The sequence below is a fragment of the Tamandua tetradactyla genome, chromosome 20, assembly GCF_023851605.1.
Source record: "Tamandua tetradactyla isolate mTamTet1 chromosome 20, mTamTet1.pri, whole genome shotgun sequence".
NCBI lineage: Eukaryota > Metazoa > Chordata > Mammalia > Pilosa > Myrmecophagidae > Tamandua > Tamandua tetradactyla.
The window spans coordinates 57,047,875-57,068,614 of NC_135346.1; positions in this window are offsets into that span (position 1 = coordinate 57,047,875).

Genomic DNA, 20,740 nt, shown 5'->3' on the forward strand with positions numbered 1-20,740 from the left:
GACAGGGACTCTATTTGGCCATTGCCATATTTCCAGCACCTAAACTGTGGGCACCAGAACCAGCTAAGGGTCCATGGAGACCATTGGGTTCAAACTGGGTTGTTCTCCAGGAATCTGAAAATTTTCCCCATATCCCGTCTAGTGGTTGAAAATAATCCATTTTGTGTCATGAAGAGACCATCCCTAGGATATGGACAGAAATGGGACTATGATATTTTCTGGAGACTGAGCTGGAAATGGACATGATCCCTGGGAATCTGGAGGGGAAGTGACTGTGAGCAAGCAACTTGTCACCATTGTTCTAGAATGTTCTGGGGCTTCCCTGGGAATTTGGAGGGGAAGTGACCGTGAGCAACCAACTTGTCACCATTGTTCTAGAATGTTCTAGGGCTTCCCTGGGAATTTGGAGGGGAAGTAACCGTGAGCAACCAACTTGTCACTATTGTTCTAGAATGTTCTGGGGCTTCCCTGGGAATTTGGAGGGGAAGTGACCGTGAGCAACCAACTTGTCACTATTGTTCTAGAATGTTCTGGGGCTTCCCTGGGAATTTGGAGGGGAAGTGACCATGAACAACCAACTTGTCACTATTGTTCTAGAATGTTCTGGAGTGAGCCCTTTCCTCGCTGAGGGGAGGCACTCGGGGTCCCCTGTCTTAGGCACCACTGCCTCAGGGAGCTTCTGGAATAGAAAAAGTGCCTGGGGCAGTACACATGGGGTCAAGGAGCCCATAATGCTTCCATTTTTTTTTTAAAGAGAAGGAACCGGAGGCTCAGAGAAGTGGACTGGTCTGCCTAGGGTCACACAGTGACCAAACCACAATCTTGGTCCAGGCCCGGCCAATTCCAAAGCACTGTACCTCCCAGCTTCTGAAGCAATAGGAAGAACTGTGACTGAGTTTTGGATAGCATTTTATGATTTTTAAAGAGTTTCTTGGCATACAGTATTCTTTGTAATTCTGCCACACACACACCCCCGCCCCACCATCCCCAGGCTCCTTGGAGACATCATTGCCCTTTAAAGGTGGGGAAATTGAGTCTTGAAGAAATGATATCACTTGCCAGAGCCACAAAGCTTACTTGAGGCATTCAACAGGACCATGGAAAGAGGTTCTATTCACCTGTATCCCCCATTCATACGTTCAAGGTTCATAGATCACAAGGAGTCCAAATGAGGATTCAGCCAAGGTCAAAGGTAGATCAGCAAGGTCATTTCCAGCTAGGTCCTATGATTAGAGAAATAGTTAGGAGCAATGATTCTCAAGGTGTGGTCTCTGGAGCAGCTGATCAGCATCACTGTGAACTTGCAAACATGCAAATTCTCAGGTCTACCTCAGACTTACCAAATCAAAACTCTGGGGGTGGGACACAGCCAACTTTTTTGTTAATGCAATGTCATTGAGATGTATTCACATACCATATAATCATCCAAAGTATACAATCAATGGTTCACAGTATCATCATATAGTTGTACATTCATCACCACAATTTTTTAACATTTTCATGACTCAAATAAATAAAAATAAAAAAGAACACCCAAACACATCCCATACTCCCTCACTCCCCCAAATATTATTTCTTTTTGTCTTTATTTTCTTACTCATCTGTCCATACACTGGATAAAGGGAGTGTTAGAAGGTTTTCACAATCACACAGTCAGCATAAAAGCTATATAATTATACAGCCATGTTCAAGAATCAAGGCTACTGGGTTACTGTTCAACAGTTTCAGGTATTTTCTTCTAGCTAGTGTCATACACTAAAAACTAATAAGGGATATTTACATAACATATAAGAATAACTTCCAGAATGACCTCTTGACTGTATTTGAAATCTCTCAACCACTGAAACTTTTTGTTTCATTTCTCTTTCCTCTTTTGGTCAAGAAGGCTTTCTCAATCCCATGAGGTCAAGGCCAGGCTCATCCCTGGGAGTCATGTCCCACATAGGGGGGAAGGCGGTGAGTTTACGGGCAGAGTTCCCAGCCAACTTTAAACAAGCTCATCAAGTGGTTCCGATGAGCATGTGAGTTTGAGAACTGCTGGTAAGAATGAGTGCCAAAGTCAGACCTTCCAGGCTTGAATTCAGCCCAGCGCCTAAATTGAAACAGACTAACTTCTCCAAAGTTCCGTTGCCTCATCTGCAAAATGAAGATCATACCACTTCCCTCACTGGGTCTTACTATAAGGATTCAGTGAGTTAGATTCATGGACAACCCTTTGCCAGATACCTAGCACAGTATGCATGCAATATAATTTAGCTAAATCTAAGATGTGTGATCCCAGGAACCAAGTTCAGTGACAATCTTCGGTGATCCTACTGGCAACAAGCAGTCTCCTGATTTCTTGGTGGGAGTGCAAATTGCTACAATTTCTCTGCCGGATTGTTTGACTGGATCCATCCAAATTTACAAAGCATAGGCCTCCTTTAAATCAAGGCCAGGTCTGAGAACTAACCCCATGGATGGATGTATTTAGATTCACAAGAATCATGGCTACAGCCATGGAAGCTGTAGGATAGGGGTGAGATGGGGGGAGTGGGACTGAGGGAGGGAATTGGGGGAGAGGGTGTTTCCCGAAGATGGCGAGAGATTTCTGGGCAGGGGAAAAAGAAAAAGCTTAAATATGCACTATTATGGGGTAATTCAGGATATACGAAAACAATCTTTGCCTTGGAAATTTTTTCTATATTTTTTATTTCGATACTTTCAAAAAATATAGATAGATAGATAGATATAGGTAACAGTCAATTATCACAAATAAGAACAGAATTGGCTGGCGGACTAAAGGTGATTTTTAAATTGTCTCCTTTACACAGCTTTGATTTTCCAGATTTTCTTCTGCTTCTGAATTCAGAACAGAAAAGTTATTTTAAGAAACGTATGTCCCTTATAATCTGAAATTTGTAATAATAAATGCATTAATATACATAAAAGACACATTAGGAGAAGATATACAAAATGATTAACAGTGAGTCGGAGAAGATGGCGGCTTAGTAAGGTGTGCGCATCTTAGCTCCTCCTCCAGAACAACTATTAAATAACTAGAAACAGTACAGAACAGCTCCCGGAGCCACGACAGAGACCAAACACACAGTGTACCCCAGTCTGGAACGGCTGGACCGGCTACGAGACTCCGCTGCGGTGAGGTCCCTGAGCGGTGCGCGCTTCCCCGGGCCGCGGCGGCTGGCGGCCGGCCCCCCTCCCTCCCTCCATCCCGGTCTGGCTGAGAGACACGGATCGGCAGTTCCCCAAGCCGCGGCGGCCGGCGACCGGAGCCCCTCCCACACATGCGGCTTCCCGGGCCGGCTGGGAGCCTCAGATCAGTGGTTCTCCAAGCCGCAGTGGCTGGCGCCCCTCCCCCATGCGTGGCTTCCCGGGCGGCTGGGAGCCTCGGATCAGCGGTTCCCCAAGCGGCTGGCGCCCCTCCCCTACAGGCGACTTCCCGGAGGGAAAGGAAAGAGTCTCCAACAGTAGTAGAGACTGAGTCCAAACTAACACCAATAGTGGCATTAATGAACAACTTCTGACTACTAAAAATAGGCCCTCAGCTCAGGCAAAACTGATCAAGGCAGAAGTCGCCTATTGGGATAACTGAAAAAAGAGGAAAGGGGGCAAAACAGAGCCTTCTGCGGCTGTTTCTGCGGAAGCTTGGTTGCCTCTGGGTTCAGCACTGGGATTACACAGGTTGCGACTGCCACGAACGCAGAGGCGGCCTGCTTTCAGGGCTCTCTACCACCTGAACCTTCCCTGCGGGAGGGGTGAAATGCAACTCAGGTAGAATCCCTCTCTCAAGGAATTCAGATTCCAGGACTTCACAATTTGAAGTCATTAAAACCAACCTACAACCTTTCCTCTGTCTCCACCACACACCCAGCAGCAAGAGTCTTCCAAAGTTAAGGAGCCACGACATTTTTGCTGGTGGGACCCACAGACAGACAAGCACCACATACTGGGCAGGATAAGAAAAACAGAGCCCAGAGACTTCACAGGAAAGTCTTTCAACCTGCTGGGTCTCACACTCAGGGAAATCTGATTAAATGCCCAGATGCCAGCAAAAAATAACAAATCACACCAAGAAAATTGAAGATATGGCCCAGTCAAAGGAACAACCAATAGCTCAAATGAGATACAGGAGCTGAGACAACTAATTCTGAATATATGAACAGAAATGGAAAACCTCTTCAAAAACCAAATCAATAAATTGAGGGAGGACATGAAGAAGGCATGGGATGAACAAAAAGAAGAAATAGAAAATCTGAAAAAACAAATCACAGAACTGATGGGAATGAAAGATACAGTAGAAGAGATGAAAAAACAATGGAAATATACAATGGTAGATTTCAAGAGACAGAGGCTAGAATTAGTGAACTTGAGGATGGAACATCTGAAATCCAAAAAGAAACAGAAACTATAGGGAAAAGAATGGAAAAATTTGAGCAGGGGCTCAGGGAATTGAATGATAATATGAAGCGCACAAATATACGTGTTGTGGGTGTCCCAGAAGGAGAAGAGAAGGGAAAAGGAGGAGAAAAAACTAATGGAAGAAATTATCACTGAAAATTTCCCAACTCTTATGAAAGACCTAAAATTACAGATCCAAGAAGTGCAGCGCACCCCAAAGAGAATAGATCCAAATAGGCATTCTCCAAGACACTTACTAGTTAGAATGTCAGAGGTCAAAGAGAAAGAGAGGATCTTGAAAGCAGCAAGAGAAAAACAATCCATCACATACAAGGGAAACCCAATAAGACTATGTGTAGATTTCTCAGCAGAAACCATGGAGACAAGAAGACAGTGGGATGATATATTTAAATTACTAAAAGAGAAAAACTGCCAACCAAGATTTCTATATCCAGCAAAATTGTCCTTCAAAAATGAGGGAGAAATTAAAACATTTTCAGACAAAAAGTCACTGAGAGAATGTGACCAAGAGACCAGCTCTGCAAGAAATACTAAAGGGAGCACTAGAGTCAGATACGAAAAGACAGAAGAGAGAGGTATGGAGAAGAGTGTAGAAAGAAGGAAAATCAGATATGATATATATAATACAAAAGGCAAAATGGTAGAGGAAAATATTATCCAAACAGTAAAAACACTAAATGTTAATGGACTGAATTCCTCAATCAAAAGGCATAGACTGGCAGAATGGATTAAAAAACAGGATCCTTCTATATGCTGTCTACAGGAAACACATCTTAGACCTAAAGATAAACATAGGTTGAAAGTGAAAGGTTGGGAAAAGATATTTCATGCAAATAACAACCAGAAAAGAGCAGGAGTAGCTATACTAATATCCAACAAATTAGACTTCAAATGTAAAACAGTTAAAAGAGACAAAGAAGGACACTATCTACTAATAAAAGGAACAATTAAATAAGAAGACATAACAATCATAAATATTTATGCACCAAACCAGAATGCCCCAAAATATGTGAGGAATACACTGCAATTACTGAAAAGGGAAATAGACATATCTACCATAATAGTTGGAGACTTCAATTCCCCACTCTCATCAATGGACAGAACATCTAGACAGAGGATCAATAAAGAAACAGAGAATTTGAATATTACTATAAATGAGCTAGACTTAACAGACATTTATAGGACATTACATCCCACAACAGCAGGATACACCTTTTTCTCAAGTGCTCATGGATCATTCTCAAAGATAGACCATATGCTGGGTCACAAAGCAAGTCTCAACAAATTTAAAAAGATTGAAATCATACACAACACTTTCTCGGATATAAAGGAATGAAGTTGGAAATCAATAATAGGCGAAGTGCCAGAAAATTCACAAATACGTGGAGGCTCAACAACACACTCTTAAACAATGAGTGGGTCAAGGAAAATATTGCAAGAGAAATTAGTAAATATCTCGAGGCGAATGTAAATGAAAACACAACATATCAAAACCTATGGGACGCAGCAAAGGCAGTGCTAAGAGGGAAATTTCTTGCCCTAAATGCTTATATCAGAAAAGAAGAAATGGCAAAAATTCAGGAATTAACTGTCCACTTGGAAGAACTGGAGAAAGAACAGCAAACTAACCCCAAAGCAAGCAAAAGGAAAGAAATAACAAAGATTAGAGCAGAAATAAATGAAATTGAAAACATGAAAACAATAGAGAAAATCAATAAGACCAGAAGTTGGTTCTATAAGAAAATCAATAAGATTGATGGACCCTTAGCAAGATTGACAAAAAGAAGAAGAGAGAGGATGCAAATAAATAAGATCAGAAATGGAAGAGGAGACATAACTACTGACCTCACAGAAATAAAGGAGGTAATAACAGGATACTATGAACAACTTTACGCTAATAAATACAACAATTTAGATGAAATGGACAAGTTCCTAGAAAGGCATGAACAACCAACTTTGACTCAAGAAGAAATAGATGACCTCAACAAACCAATCACAAGTAAAGAAATTGAATCAGTCATTCAAAAGCTTCCCAAAAAGAAAAGTCCAGGACCAGACAGCTTCACATGTGAATTCTACCAAACATTCCAGAAAGAATTAGTACCAACTCTGCTCAAACTCTTCAAAAAAATTGAAGTGGAGGGAAAGCTACCTAATTCATTCTATGAAGCCAACATCACCCTCATACCAAAACCAGGCAAAGATATTACAAAAAAAGAAAACTATAGACCAATCTCTCTAATGAATATAGATGCAAAAATCCTCAACAAAATTCTAGCAAATCGAATCCAACAACACATTAAAAGAATTACACTTCATGACCAAGTAGGATTCATCCCAGGTATGCAAGGATGGTTCAACATAAGAAAATCAATTAATGTAATACACCATATCAACAAATCAAAGCAGAAAAATCACATGATCATCTCAATTGATGCAGAGAAGGCATTTGACAAGATTCAACATCCTTTCCTGTTGAAAACACTTCAAAGGAAAGGAATACAAGGGAACTTCCTTAAAATGATAGAGGGAATATATGAAAAACCCACAGCTAATATCATCCTCAATGGGGAAAAATTGAAAACTTTCCCCCTAAGATCAGGAACAAGACAAGGATGTCCACTATCACCACTATTATTCAACATCGTGTTGGAGGTTCTAGCCAGAGCAATTAGACAAGAAAATGAAAATACAAGGCATCAAAATTGGAAAGGAAGAAGTAAAACTATCACTGTTTGCAGACGATATGATACTATACGTCGAAAACCCAGAAAAATCCACAACAAAACTACTAGAGCTAATAAATGAGTACAGCAAAGTAGCAGGTTACAAGATCAACATTCAAAAATCTGTAGTGTTTCTATACACTAGCAATGAACAAGCTGAGGGGGAAATCAAGAAACGAATTCCATTTACAATTGCAACTAAAAGAATAAAATACCTAGGAATAAATTTAACTAAAGAGACAAAAGACCTATACAAAGAAAACTACAAAAAACTGTTAAAAGAAATCACAGAAGACCTAAATAGATGGAAGGGCATACCGTGTTCATGGATTGGAAGGCTAAATATAGTTAAGATATCAATTCTACCTAAATTGATTTACAGATTCAACACAATACCAATCAAAATCCCAACAACTTATTTTTCAGAAATGAAAAACCAATAAGCAAATTTATCTGGAAGAGCAGGGTGCCCCAAATTGCTAAAAGTATCTTGAGGAAAAACAGTGAAGCTGGAGGTCTCGCGCTGCTGGACTTTAAGGCATATTATGAAGCCACAGTGGTCAAAACAGCATGGTACTGGCATAAAGATAGATATATCGACCAATGGAATCGAATAGAGTGCTCAGATATAGACCCTCACATCTATGGACATTTGATCTTTGATAAGGCAGTCAAGCCAACTCATCTGGGACAGAACAGTCTCTTCAATAAATGGTGCCTACAGAACTGGATATCCATATGCAAAAGAATGAAAGAGGACCCGTATCTCACACCCTATACAAAAGTTAACTCAAAATGGATCAAAGATCTAAACATCAGGTCTAAGACCATAAAACAGTTAGAGGAAAATGTAGGGAGATATCTTATGAATCTTACAATTGGAGGCGGTTTTATGGACCTTAAACCTAAAGCAAGAGTACTGAAGAAAGAAAGAAAGAAATGGGAGCTCCTCAAAATTAAACACTTTTTTGCATCAAAGAACTTCATCAAGAAAGTAGAAAGACAGCTTACACAGTGGGAGACAATATTTGGAAACGACATATCAGATAAAGGTCTAGTATCCAGAATTTATAAAGAGATGGTTCAACTCAACAACAAAAAGACAGCCAACCCAATTACAAAATGGGAAAAAGACTTGAACAGACGCCTCTCAGAAGAGGAAATACAAATGGCCAAAAGGCACATGAAGAGATGCTCAATGTCCCTGGCCATTAGAGAAATGCAAATCAAAACCACAATGAGATATCATCTCACACCCACAAGAATGGCCATTATCAACAAAACAGAAAATGACAAGTGCTGGAGAGGATGCAGAGAAAGAGGCACACTTATCCGCTGTTGGTGGGAATGTCAAATGGTGCAACCACTGTGGAAGGCAGTTTGGCAGTTCCTCAAAAAATTGAATATAGAATTGCCATACGACCCAGCAATACCATTTCTAGGTATCTACTCAAAGGACTTAAGGGCAAAGACACAAACGGACATTTGCACACCAATTTTTATAGCAGCATTATTTACAATTGCAAAGAGATGGAAACAGCCAAAATGTCCATCAACAGATGAGTGGCTAAACAAACTGTGGTATATACATACGATGGAATATTATGCAGCTTTAAGACAGGATAAACTTATGAAGCATGTAATAACATGGATGGACCTAGAGAACATTATGCTGAGTGAGACTAGCGAAAAACTAAAGGACAAATACTGTATGGTCCCACTGATGTGAACCGACATTTGAAAATAAACTTGGAATATGTCATTGGTAACAGAGACCAGCAGGAGTTAGAAATAGGGTAAGATAATGGGTAATTGGAGCTGATGGGATACAGACTGTGCAACAGGACTAGACACAAAAACTCAAAAATGGACAGCACAATAATACCTAATTGTAATGTAATTATGTTAAAACACTGAATGAAGCTGCATCTGAGCTATAGTTTTTTTGTATGTTTTTTTCTGTTTTTTAATATATTTTTTGTATTTTTTTTATTTTTTTCTCTATATTATCATTTTATTTCTTTTTCTGTTGTCTTGCTATTTCTTTTTCTAAATCGATGAAAATGTACTAAGAAATGATGATCATAATCTATGTGATGATGTTAAGAATCACTGATTGCATATGTAGAATGGAATGATTTCTTAATGTTGTGTTAATTTTTTTTTAATGAATAAAAAAATGATTAGCAGTTGCTTTCTCCAGGCTTACAGGTAATCACTATTTTCTTTACAATATTCTGTTTCTCGGAGCTTCTAAATGCACTTGTTTTATAAACAAAAGAAAGTCAAATTCAGTGCCATTGAGTAATGAGACATTTTTAGTCCTTCCTTCCCAAAGACATGGGCAGTCACCCAGCTCAGCCTTACAAGCAGGTAGTCCAGGGCCTGACTCTCAGCATCCCCGTTTACAGGCCATAGATCCTGAGCCAATCATCATCGAGTCTTCCTTGGAGTCCAGCTCCCCACCTGGAAATGATGAAAATGATACCTGCCTCACAGGATCGTAGTCAGACTGAGACAGGTTCTGGTTTCTGAGACAGCCGCAGTGCTGCAAGGCGACGCCAGGGGTCAGCATTGCCCGCAAGATTGCTCGGCTGGAGCCGGCGCTCCCGAGAGCTACCGGCAGGTGGCGCACCGCGCCGTGGACTGTGAGCCAGTGACCGTGGATCTGTGGCTTTTGGAGGCAAAGGCTGAAAGAGGGCGGAGGAAGCTAAGGGAGAGAGTGACCTCCCCAGCAGCAGCAACCTGGAAACATGCCCTGCTTTTGGCATCAGACAGGAGGAAAAGGATGCATCCGTTTCATCTGCATTTTATTTGGGGGTGCATTGTACAGAGCACCTGGTTCGGGGTGTGTGAAGGGAGGGGGTGCAGAATGTGGGACAAGGGTGAAGGAGACCCGGCCCTTTTTCTCGGGGCGATCAATGACACTAGACGGAGCAGGGAGTCCAGGAGGGCTTTACAAGGTGATGCCACAGCTGACACCAGAGGATGAGCCAGAATTACTCCATGGGAAGATGAAACAGGCAGGAAGGACACCAGAGCTTCTAAGGGGAAGGCCGGCCCAGAAGGAAGGACACCAAATCGTAAGGGTTCGTCAGTGGCCAAAGAAGGAGCATGGGCTTCACCCCGAAAGCAAGAGGCACTGTGAAGGGTTTTGTGCAGAGAGGAAATAGGGTCAAATCCTAGCTCTGCCTGCCACTTGCTCTTTTGGTGAAATGAGACAAGCTGGTTTCCCTCTCTGAGCCTCAGTTTTCTCATCAGTAAAATGGGGACAATGAAACCTACCTTTAATTTTACTGTGGTGAAAATTAAAACGGACAAATGGAGAATCCTAAGTTGACATTCAATCCCTCCCTTACTTTATCCTTTTATTTCTCTGCTGTAACATCCAAATGGAAAAAGACTCTTTCCAGTATGCTCAGCAAAAATTAGTAGTCCAGGAGAATCTTCTCAGCTGGTTTCCAGGGGCCAATCAGTCATTTTCATCATGTTTGATTGCAATCAACAAGTTCTGCCCTCTTATTCCTCCTTTTTCTAAAATAAAAATAGGTGTTTTATTCTGATTATTCAAATAATGTGCAATCTCCAGGGAAGATAGTAGCATCAGAGCACAATTTTTAAAACTCTAAAAATAGAAATGTAAACATCTACTCTGTTGAGGATCCGACCATGTGATGTGAATGCTGAATAATAATTTTTGGTTCAGACGATAGGAAGGAGGATGCTGGGAACCCATTTCCTGAGCGAAGTTGCATGGGGTGAAGCAGGAGAAGTGTGTAAACACTGGATGGCTTTCGGGGTGGGTCGGAGGGACGCTCAGGTGCAGGCTGGTAATTGACACCTTCCCGGGTCCCCCATTGGCACAGCAGCCCTCTCCCCCCACCCCCACCCCACCCCAGTCCCCGGGGAGAATGCTTGACCAAGCAGAAAGCTTTCTTCCCACCCAAATCACACCGAAAAGTTCAGCAGTAAGGATCTGAGGAGGAAGAAAAGGATGCTGCAACCAGGAGAAAAGTTAGAACTGTATCCCATTTCCCTAGTGAACCTCGGCTTCCACGGTGCCCCTTTGAGAGGCAAAGTCTGGACGGTGGGGGATGGGAGGGTGGAAACAAAGGAGTCCCAAGATGCTAAATATCTGCAGAGCATCACACTGGAATAAGAGGAGCTCATGTCCCAAAAAAACTGCCTGGACTGGGTGTCCGCAGCATTTTCTAAGTCTGGGAGCTGAGAGTGGGAGAGAGAGAGCTGGCGGAGTGAGCAGCAAAGTGAAGACACCAAACTTAAAAGTGGGAGGACCCAGCCATCGGGGGTGGGTCTCGTTGTGAATTAGAGCCAGGTTTCTCATTCCTGGCTGCGTTCCAGAATCAGCAGGGGAGCATTTCAAAAACCCCATTGCTCAGGTTCCATCCAAACCATTCGCACAGCACTGACTGGGGGCAGCTCTGGAATCTGCATTGCAAGCTCCCAAGGCAATTCTGAGGTGTAGACAGGGTTGAGAACCGCTGCTCTAGAGATGTAGTAGTGCTCTGAAGCACTCTAATGGTGCCCATGCCCAGCACCCAGCTAACAGTACTGATGTGTATTATCTCATTTAAATCCACCCAAACTCCCAGGTGCCCCAACTTACAGATAGTGATGGCTGTCATTTATCAAGCAGTTATTTTGCTCCAGACACCACCTCATTTACTCTCACAGCACCCCTATGAAATAACTACTATAGTTATCCCCGTTTTGCAGGTGAGATTGAGGCACAATGTGTAAGTAACTTGTCTAAGATCAGGCAGCTGAGACCGAGCCTGAGCAACTAACTTTGGCACCGACTACCCATCACATCCTGCATAGGGGCTCCCTTCCACCTGCCTCCCACCTCAAGGTAACCACAGCCACGACTCCATGGAGGCGGGCCTGGGAGAAGGAACGTGGAACAGAGCTGTACACAAACAGATGCTTCTGTTTCTGGAGAACGTGGCTCTGAAAAGTTCTGGTATGAATGGAATCTGCAATCTGAAGGATGCAGTGTTCAGAGACCTGCAATGGGCTCTATTCTGGACACACGTACCTGCCTCCTCCATTCGTTCCCATCCTAGCTCGGTCCCGGCTGTGCCTTGCACTTCTCCTCCTCCCTCTGCTTTACTTCATATCCCACGCTCCCTGATCTGAACTTGCTTTGCTTAAAAAGCTCTTTATTTTATTACAGAAAGAATGCATGCTCATAAGATAAAGTAGGATGCCATTCAAGTAGCTTTCCTCTTCTCCTCCCCTAATCCCACCCTCCACACCACCGTCTCCCAGGGGGAACCACGACATACACCTGGGTATGTGTTCGTTCTGACCTTTTATATGCTTACGCAAACACATGCCTGCAAATGCAATTGGATTTATTTTGCCTATGAAAATAGAATCCTATTATATATGGTGCTACAACCTCCTTTTACCCTTTAAAGCTATAACATGAATATTTTCCAAGGCACTATATGGGCCTTCCTCATTCCTGTTAATAGCTTCATAGAATTCCAAGATATTGATTCCTATAGTTTATCATTCCCCTATTGATGTGCCTTTCAGTTACTCCATGTTTTTGCTATTTCTAAGAGAAAACTGCCATCATGAATATCCTTATATGTAGCTTTATATTCTTGTGCTGTAGCTTCTGAATGAAAGATTACTAGAACTGAGATGAGCTAGGTCGTGGGATGTGAGCATTTAAAATTGTGATGCTGATGATGATAGCTAACTATTTAAAGCTTGTTTTGATGTGCCGGGCATTAAGAGCACATCACATTTATTATCCCATTTAATTTTCTCATCAACCCTATAATTCTTATTATCTTCATTTTGCATGCAATGAAACTGAGGCCCAGAGAGGTTAAATCTCTCTCCCCAAGCCACACAGCTAGCAAATGGACTGCTGTCCTAAAAGGCAGTACTAGTTTTCATTCCAGGAACAAGGATTGCGGGCAAACCACCAGAAGCAAAGAAGACACAAGGAAGATTTCTCCCCTACGGGCTTCAGACAGAGCCCAACCTTGCCAACTTCTAGCCTCCAGAACTAGGAGACAATAAATTCCTGGGGTTCTAAGCAGCCCTTGTGGTCATTTGTTATGCCCATGGGGTCCTAAGGGCCTAACACAGGTGGGGTTTGCCAAAAGCTGCATAGAGACTAGAAGAAAGACACTGTCTCTCTGGAAGTTGCAGACCTGACTGAGGTCAGCCCCTCGTGCATTTATGAGGAAACTCCATGGGCATCTTTGGAGGTGTGTGCCCCAACCTCCCTTCAGGAAAGAACTCACCTTCCAGCTACAAGAAGAGCAGGCAGATGCCCACCTCTTGCTGTGAGAAACTTCAGGATCCATGTTGGAGTTCCAGCCGAGGCCATACTGTTCCCGCAGTCCCCCAAAGTGATAGGGGTTCACGGGCCTGGCCATTTCAGCCTATGGGGGATCCTTCTAAAAACCAATCTTTGCTTTGAAACATCATGTTGCTTTGATCAGATACCAGGTCTATTCTGCAGTCTGAAGGTTTTCTCAGCCCAATCTGCTTCTTCCTCTATCTCTCTCTCACAGGCATTATGTCCAACCAGCCTCTCACTCTGCTACATTTATTGAGCACTTACTGTGTACCAGGCACTGCACTAAATGGTCTCCGTATATTGCCATGGTTAAAATAAAGCAAAATAAGAGTTTCTGTGGGTAAGAGATTTCAGAGAGTCTGGAAGTCATTCTGGAGGTTATTCCTAGGCAGGTCTCAGCCACATATCACCAAATGCAGCAGTATGGAGAGCCTCAAGCAGCAGCGTTCCTGAAAACCTTAAGGACATCTGGACACCATTTAGCTAAACTGCCAAATAAACAACTCACTTAACTATCTAATGAATCTTGTGGGCCCCAAACTGCAATGCCAAGACCCCATGTAAATGCCTTTGTTTCCTCACAGCTTAGCTTGTTATTTCTTGGTTGACACCATTGAGTCCCCTCTGGCAATCTTACGAGTGGGAAGCATGATCATCCCCATTGCCTGGAATGGGAAACTGAGGAGCAGAAAGATTATGTGACTCGGTGGAACACCCACAGCCAGTGGGAGGAGGAATCCAGGACTGGGCTGAGAGATCAGGGCCACACCCCTCCCTGCAAAGGGGAAAAGTGGCTCTTCAGCACACTCACGCTCTGTCCTCTCACCTGGATGTTTTCTAGACTCTAATTTCCTCCAGATTTAGTGGTGGGAATAAAAGGCTCTTTTTTCCTGGGATCTGTCTGATTTTCTAATAATGTTTCCCGGTAATCTGGTTATAAATTCGCCGGTAAGAACTAAACTTAAGGGCTTTCCTTTAGTAGAGTTTCATTGGTAGTCCCACCTTGGGGACTTGACTTTTATATATATATTATAATATATAAATTTTAAATATATATTTTTTATTGAGAAATCTTCATACACATATAGTCCATAGATGGTGTATGATCAATAGTTCATAATGTCATCACATAGTTGTGCATTCTTCACCATGATCACTTATAGAACATTTGCATCACTCCAGGAAAAGACATAAAATGAAAAAAAGAAAAAACTCATACATACCATACCCCTTACCCCTCCTTCTCATTGACCACTAGTATTTCCATCTACCCAATTTATTTTAACCTTTGTCCCCCTTATTATTTGTTCATTCTCCATCCATATTTGTTACTCATCTGTCCATACCGTGGATAAAATGAGCATCAGATACAAGGTTTTCACAATCACACAATCACATTGTAAAAACCATATTATTAATCTTGCTCAAACTCTTCAAAAATTGAAGAGGAGGGAAGCCTACCTAACTCATTCTATGAAGCAAACATCACCTTCATACCAAAGCCAGGAAAGGGTACTACAAGAAAAGATAATTATAGACCAATCTCTCTAATGAATATAGATGTAAAAATCCTCAACAAAATTCTTGCAAATCGAATCCAGCGGCACATTAAAGGAATTACACACCATGACCAAGTAGGATTCATCCCAGGTAGGCAAGGATGGTTCATCATAAGAAAATCAATTAATGTCATACACCATATCAACAAAACAAAGCAGAGAACCACGAGATCATCTCGATTGATGCAGAAAAGGCCTTTGACAAAATTCAACATCCTTTCTTGTTGAAAATACTTCAAAGGATAGGAATAGAAGGGAACTTCCTCAACATGATAAAAGGAATATATGAAAAACCCACACCCACAGCTAACATCATTCTCAATAGAGAAACACTGAAAACTTTCCTCCTAAGATCAGGAACAAGACAAGGATGTCCACTATCACCACTGTTATTCAACATTGTTTCGGAAGTTCTAGCCAGATGAATTAGACAAGAAAAAGAAATACAAGGCATCAAAATTAGAAAGGAAGACGTAAAATTCTCACCATTTGCAGATGATATGATACTATATGTCGAAAACCCTAAAAAATGCACAGCAAAACTACTAGAGCTAATAAATGACTACAGCAAAGTGGCAGGTTACAAGATCAACATTCAAAAATCTGCAGTGTTTCTATAAAGTATAATGAACAATCTGAGGAGGAAATCAAGAAAAAAATTCCATCTACAATTACAACCAAAAGAATAAAATAATTGGGAATAAATTTAACTAAGGACACAAAAGACCTATACAAAGAAAACTACAAGAAATTGCTAAAGGAAATCACAGAAGACCTAAATGGAAGGGCATACCATGTTCATGGATTGGAAGACTAAATATGATTAAGATGTTAATTCTACCCAAATTGATTTATCGATTCAATGCAATACCAGTTAAAATCCTGAAAGCGTACTTTTCAGAAATAGAAAAACCAATAACCAAATTTAACTGGAAGGACAAGGTGCCCTAAATAGCTAAAAATATCCTGAGAAAGAAAAATGAAGTTGGAGGTCTCACACTACCTGACTTTAAGGCATATTATGAAACTACAGTGGCCAAAACAGCATGGTACTGCCATAAAGATAGATATATTGACCAATGGAGTTGAATAGAGTATTCAGATATAAACCCTCTCACCTATGGGCAATTGATCTTTGATAAGGCAGTCGAGCCAACTCACCTGGGACAAAACAGTCTCTTCAATAAATGGTGCCTAGAAAACTGGATATCCACATGCAAAAGAATGAAAGAGGATCCATATCTAACACTCTACACAAAAATTAACTGAAAATGGATCAAAGACCTAAACATTAGATCTAAGACCATAAAACTTTTAGAAGATAATGTAGGGAAATATCTTATAAATCTTATAATAGGAGGTAGTTTCCTAGATCTTACACTCAAAGTACAAGCATTGAAGAAAGAAATAGATTAATGGGAACTCCTCAAAATTAAACATCAAAAAACTTTGTTTTTTGTGCATCAAAAAACTTTGTCAGGAAAGTAAAAACACAGCCTACACTATGGGAGACAATATTTGAAAACAATATATCAGATAAGGGTCTAGTATCCAGAATATATAAAGAGATTGTTCAATTCAACAACAGAAAGACAAACAACCCAATTACAAAATGGGCAGAAGACATGAACAGACACTTCTCAGAAGAGGAAAGACAAATGGCCAAAAGGCACATGAAAAGATGCTCAACTTCCCTTTCTATTAGGGAATTGCAAATCAAAACCCCAATGAGATATCATCTCCTACCCACCAGAATGGCCATTATCAATAAAAAAGAAAACAACAAGTGCTGGAGAAGATGTGGAGAAAGTGGCACACTTATCCACTGTTGGTAGGAATGTAAAATGCTACAGCCACTGTGGAAGGTAGTTTGGCAGTTCCTCAGTGTTCTAGTTTGCTAGCTGCTAGAATGCAATATACCAGAAACAGAATAGCTTTTAAAAAGGGGAATTTACTAAGTTGTTAGTTTATAGTTCTAAGGCTGAGAAAATGTCTCAATTAAAACAAGTCTATAGAAATGTCCAATTTAAGGCATCCAGGGAAGAAACCTTGGTTCAAGAAGGCCGATGACATTCAACGTTTCTCTCTCAGCTGGAAGGGCACATGGTGAACATGGCAGCATCTGTTGGCTTTCTCATGGCTCTACCAAAAAGGAACTCTCTCCAAAATGTTTCCTCTTTTAAAGGATTCCAGTAAGCAACTTCACCTTCAGTGGGTGGAGACAAACCTCCATGGAAATCACCTAATCAAAAGTTACCACCCACGGAGGCGGGGCCAAGATGGTGGCTTAGTAAGGTACGTGCATCTTAGTTCCTCCTCCAGAGCAACTACTACATGAACAGAAACAGTGCAGAACAGCTCCCGGGGCCACAACAGGGAATGGACACACAGCGTACCCCAGTCTGGACTGGCTAGTCTGACTGCAAGACTCTGCTGCGGTGAGATCCCTGAGTGGCATGCGATTCCCCGAGCTGCGGCAGCTGGCGGCCGGAGCTCCTCCCTCCCTCCTTCCCGGGCTGGCTGAGAGTCTCGGAGAGGCAAGTTTCCCAAGCCGTGGCGGCCGGCGCCCCTCTTTTGCGGGCGGCTTCCTGGACCGGCTATGAGTCTCGGATCAGAGGGCTACCCAAGCCGCGGTGGCCCTCCCCCGCAGGCGGCTTCCTGGTCCGGTGGGGAATTCCCCAGGCCGCGGCAGCCAGTGACCAACGCCCCTCCCCCACGGGCGGCTTCCTGGTCCGGTGGCGAATTCCCCGGGCCCGCTGCGGCCGGCGACTGACACCCCTCCAGGGAGAGGAGGGAATTTCCGACAGTGGCAGGGACTGGATCCAACCAAACACCAACAGGGAATTAATAAAGGAGCCACAGGGTCCCCTCAAGCTGCGGCGGCTGACGCCCCCACCACGCGCGGCCCCCCGGACCAACTGAGAGAATTGGATCGAAAATCCCCAGGCCGCGGAGAACGGTGACTGGGGGGATCCCTTCCAAATACGTGAGACAAACGTGTGCCACAAGCGCCACCTACTGGGCAGGATAAGAAAAACAGAACCCAGAGATTTCACAGAAAAATCTTACAACCTTGTTGGGTCCGACACCCAGGGAAATCTGACTAAATGCCCAGACGCCAGCAGAAAATAATGGTCCATGCTCAGAAGATTGAGAATATGGCCCAGTCAAAGGAACAAACCAATAGTTCAAATGAGATACAGGAGCTGAGACAACTAATCCTGAATATACGAACAGAAATGGAAAACCTCTTCAAAAATGAAATCGATAAATTCAGGGAGGACATGAAGAAGACATGGGCTGAACAAAAAGAAGAAATAGAAAAACTGAAAAAACAAATCACAGAACTTATGGAAGTGAAGGATAAGTAGAAAAGATGGAAAAAACAATGGATACCTACAATGATAGATTTAAAGAGACAGAAGATAGATTTAGTGATTTGGAGGATGGAACATCTGAATTCCAAAAAGAAAGAGAAACTATCGGGAAAAGAATGGAAAAATCTGAACAGGGTATCAGGGAACTCAAGGACAATACGAACCACACAAATATACGTGTTGTGGGTGTCCCAGAAGGAGAAGAGAAGGGAAAAGGAGGAGAAAAACTAATGGAAGAAATTATCACTGAAAATTTCCCAACTCTTATGAAAGACCTAAAATTACAGATCCAAGAATTGCAGCGCACCCCAAAGAGATTAGACCCAAATAGGCGTTCTCCAAGACACTTACTAGTTAGAATGTCAGAGGTCAAAGAGAAAGAGAGGATCTTGAAAGCAGCAAGAGAAAAACAATCCATCACATACAAGGGAAACCCAATAAGACTATGTGTAGATTTCTCAGCAGAAACCATGGAAGCTAGAAGACAGTGGGATGATATATTTAAATTACTAAAAGAGAAAAACTGCCAACCAAGACTCCTATATCCAGCAAAATCGTCCTTCAAAAATGAGGGAGAAATTAAAACATTTTCAGACAAAAAGTCACTGAGAGAATGTGACCAAGAGACCAGCTCTGCAAGAAATACTGAAGGGAGCACTAGAGTCAGATACGAAAAGACAGAAGAGAGAGGTATGGAGAAGAGTGTAGAAAGAAGGAAAATCAGATATGATATATATAATACAAAAGGCAAAATGGTAGAGGAAAATATTATCCAAACAGTAATAACACTAAATGTTAATGGACTGAATTCCTCAATCAAAAGGCATAGACTGGCAGAATGGATTAAAAAACAGGATCCTTCTATATGCTGTCTACAGGAAACACATCTTAGACCCAAAAATAAGCATAGGTTGAAAGTGAAAGGTTGGGAAAAGATATTTCATGCAAATAACAACCAGAAAAGAGCAGGAGTGGCTATACTAATATCCAACAAATTAGACTTCAAATGTAAAACAGTTAAAAGAGACAAAGAAGGACACTATATACTAATAAAAGGAACAATTAAACAAGAAGACATAACAATCATAAATATTTACGCACCAAACCAGAATGCCCCAAAATACGTGAAGAATACACTGCAATTACTGAAAAGGGAAATAGACTCATATACCATAATAGTTGGAGACTTCAATTCACCACTCTCATCAATGGACAGAACATCTAGACAGAGGATCAATAAAGAAATAGAGAATCTGAATATTACTATAAAGGAGCTATACTTAACAGACATTTATAGGACATTACATCCCACAACAACAGGATACACCTTTTTCTCAAGTGCTCATGGATCATTCTCAAAGATAGACCATATGCTGGGTCACAAAGCAAGTCTTAACAAATTTAAAAAGATTGAAATCATACACAACACTTTTTCAGATCATAAAGGAATGAAGTTGGAAATCAACAATAGGTGGAGTGCCAGAAAATTCACAAATACGTGGAGGCTCAACAACACACTCTTAAACAACGAGTGGGTCAAAGAAGAAATTGCAAGAGAATTTAGTAAATACTTCGAGGCGAATGAAAATGAAAACACAACATATCAAAACTTATGGGATGCAGCAAAGGCAGTGCTAAGAGGGAAATTTATTGCCCTAAATGCCTATATCAGAAAAGAAGAAAAGGCAAAAATTCAGGAATTAACTGTGCACTTGGAAGAACTGGAGAAAGAACAGCAAACTAACCCCAAAGCAAGCAAAAGGAAAGAAATAACAACGATTAGAGCAGAAATAAATGAAATTGAAAACATGAAAACAATAGAGAAAATCAATAAGACCAGAAGTTGGTTCTATGAGAAAATCAATAAGATTGATGGGCCCTTAGCAAGATTGACAAAAAGAAGAAGAGAGAGGATGCAAATAAATAAGATCAGAAATGGAAGAGGAGACATAACTACTGACCTCACAGAAATAAAGGAGGTAATAACAGGATACTATGAACAACTTTACGCTAATAAATACAACAATTTAGATGAAATGGACGAGTTCCTGGAAAGACATGAACAACCAACTTTGACTCAAGAAGACATAGATGACCTCAACAAACCAATCACAAGAAATTGAATTAGTCATTCAAAAGCTTCCTAAAAAGAAAAGTCCATGACCAGACGGCTTCACATGTGAATTCTATCAAACATTCCAGAAAGAATTAGTACCAACTCTCCTCAAACTCTTCAAAAAAATTGAAGTGGAGGGAAAGCTGCCTAATTCATTCTATGAAGCCAACATCACCCTCATACCAAAACCAGGC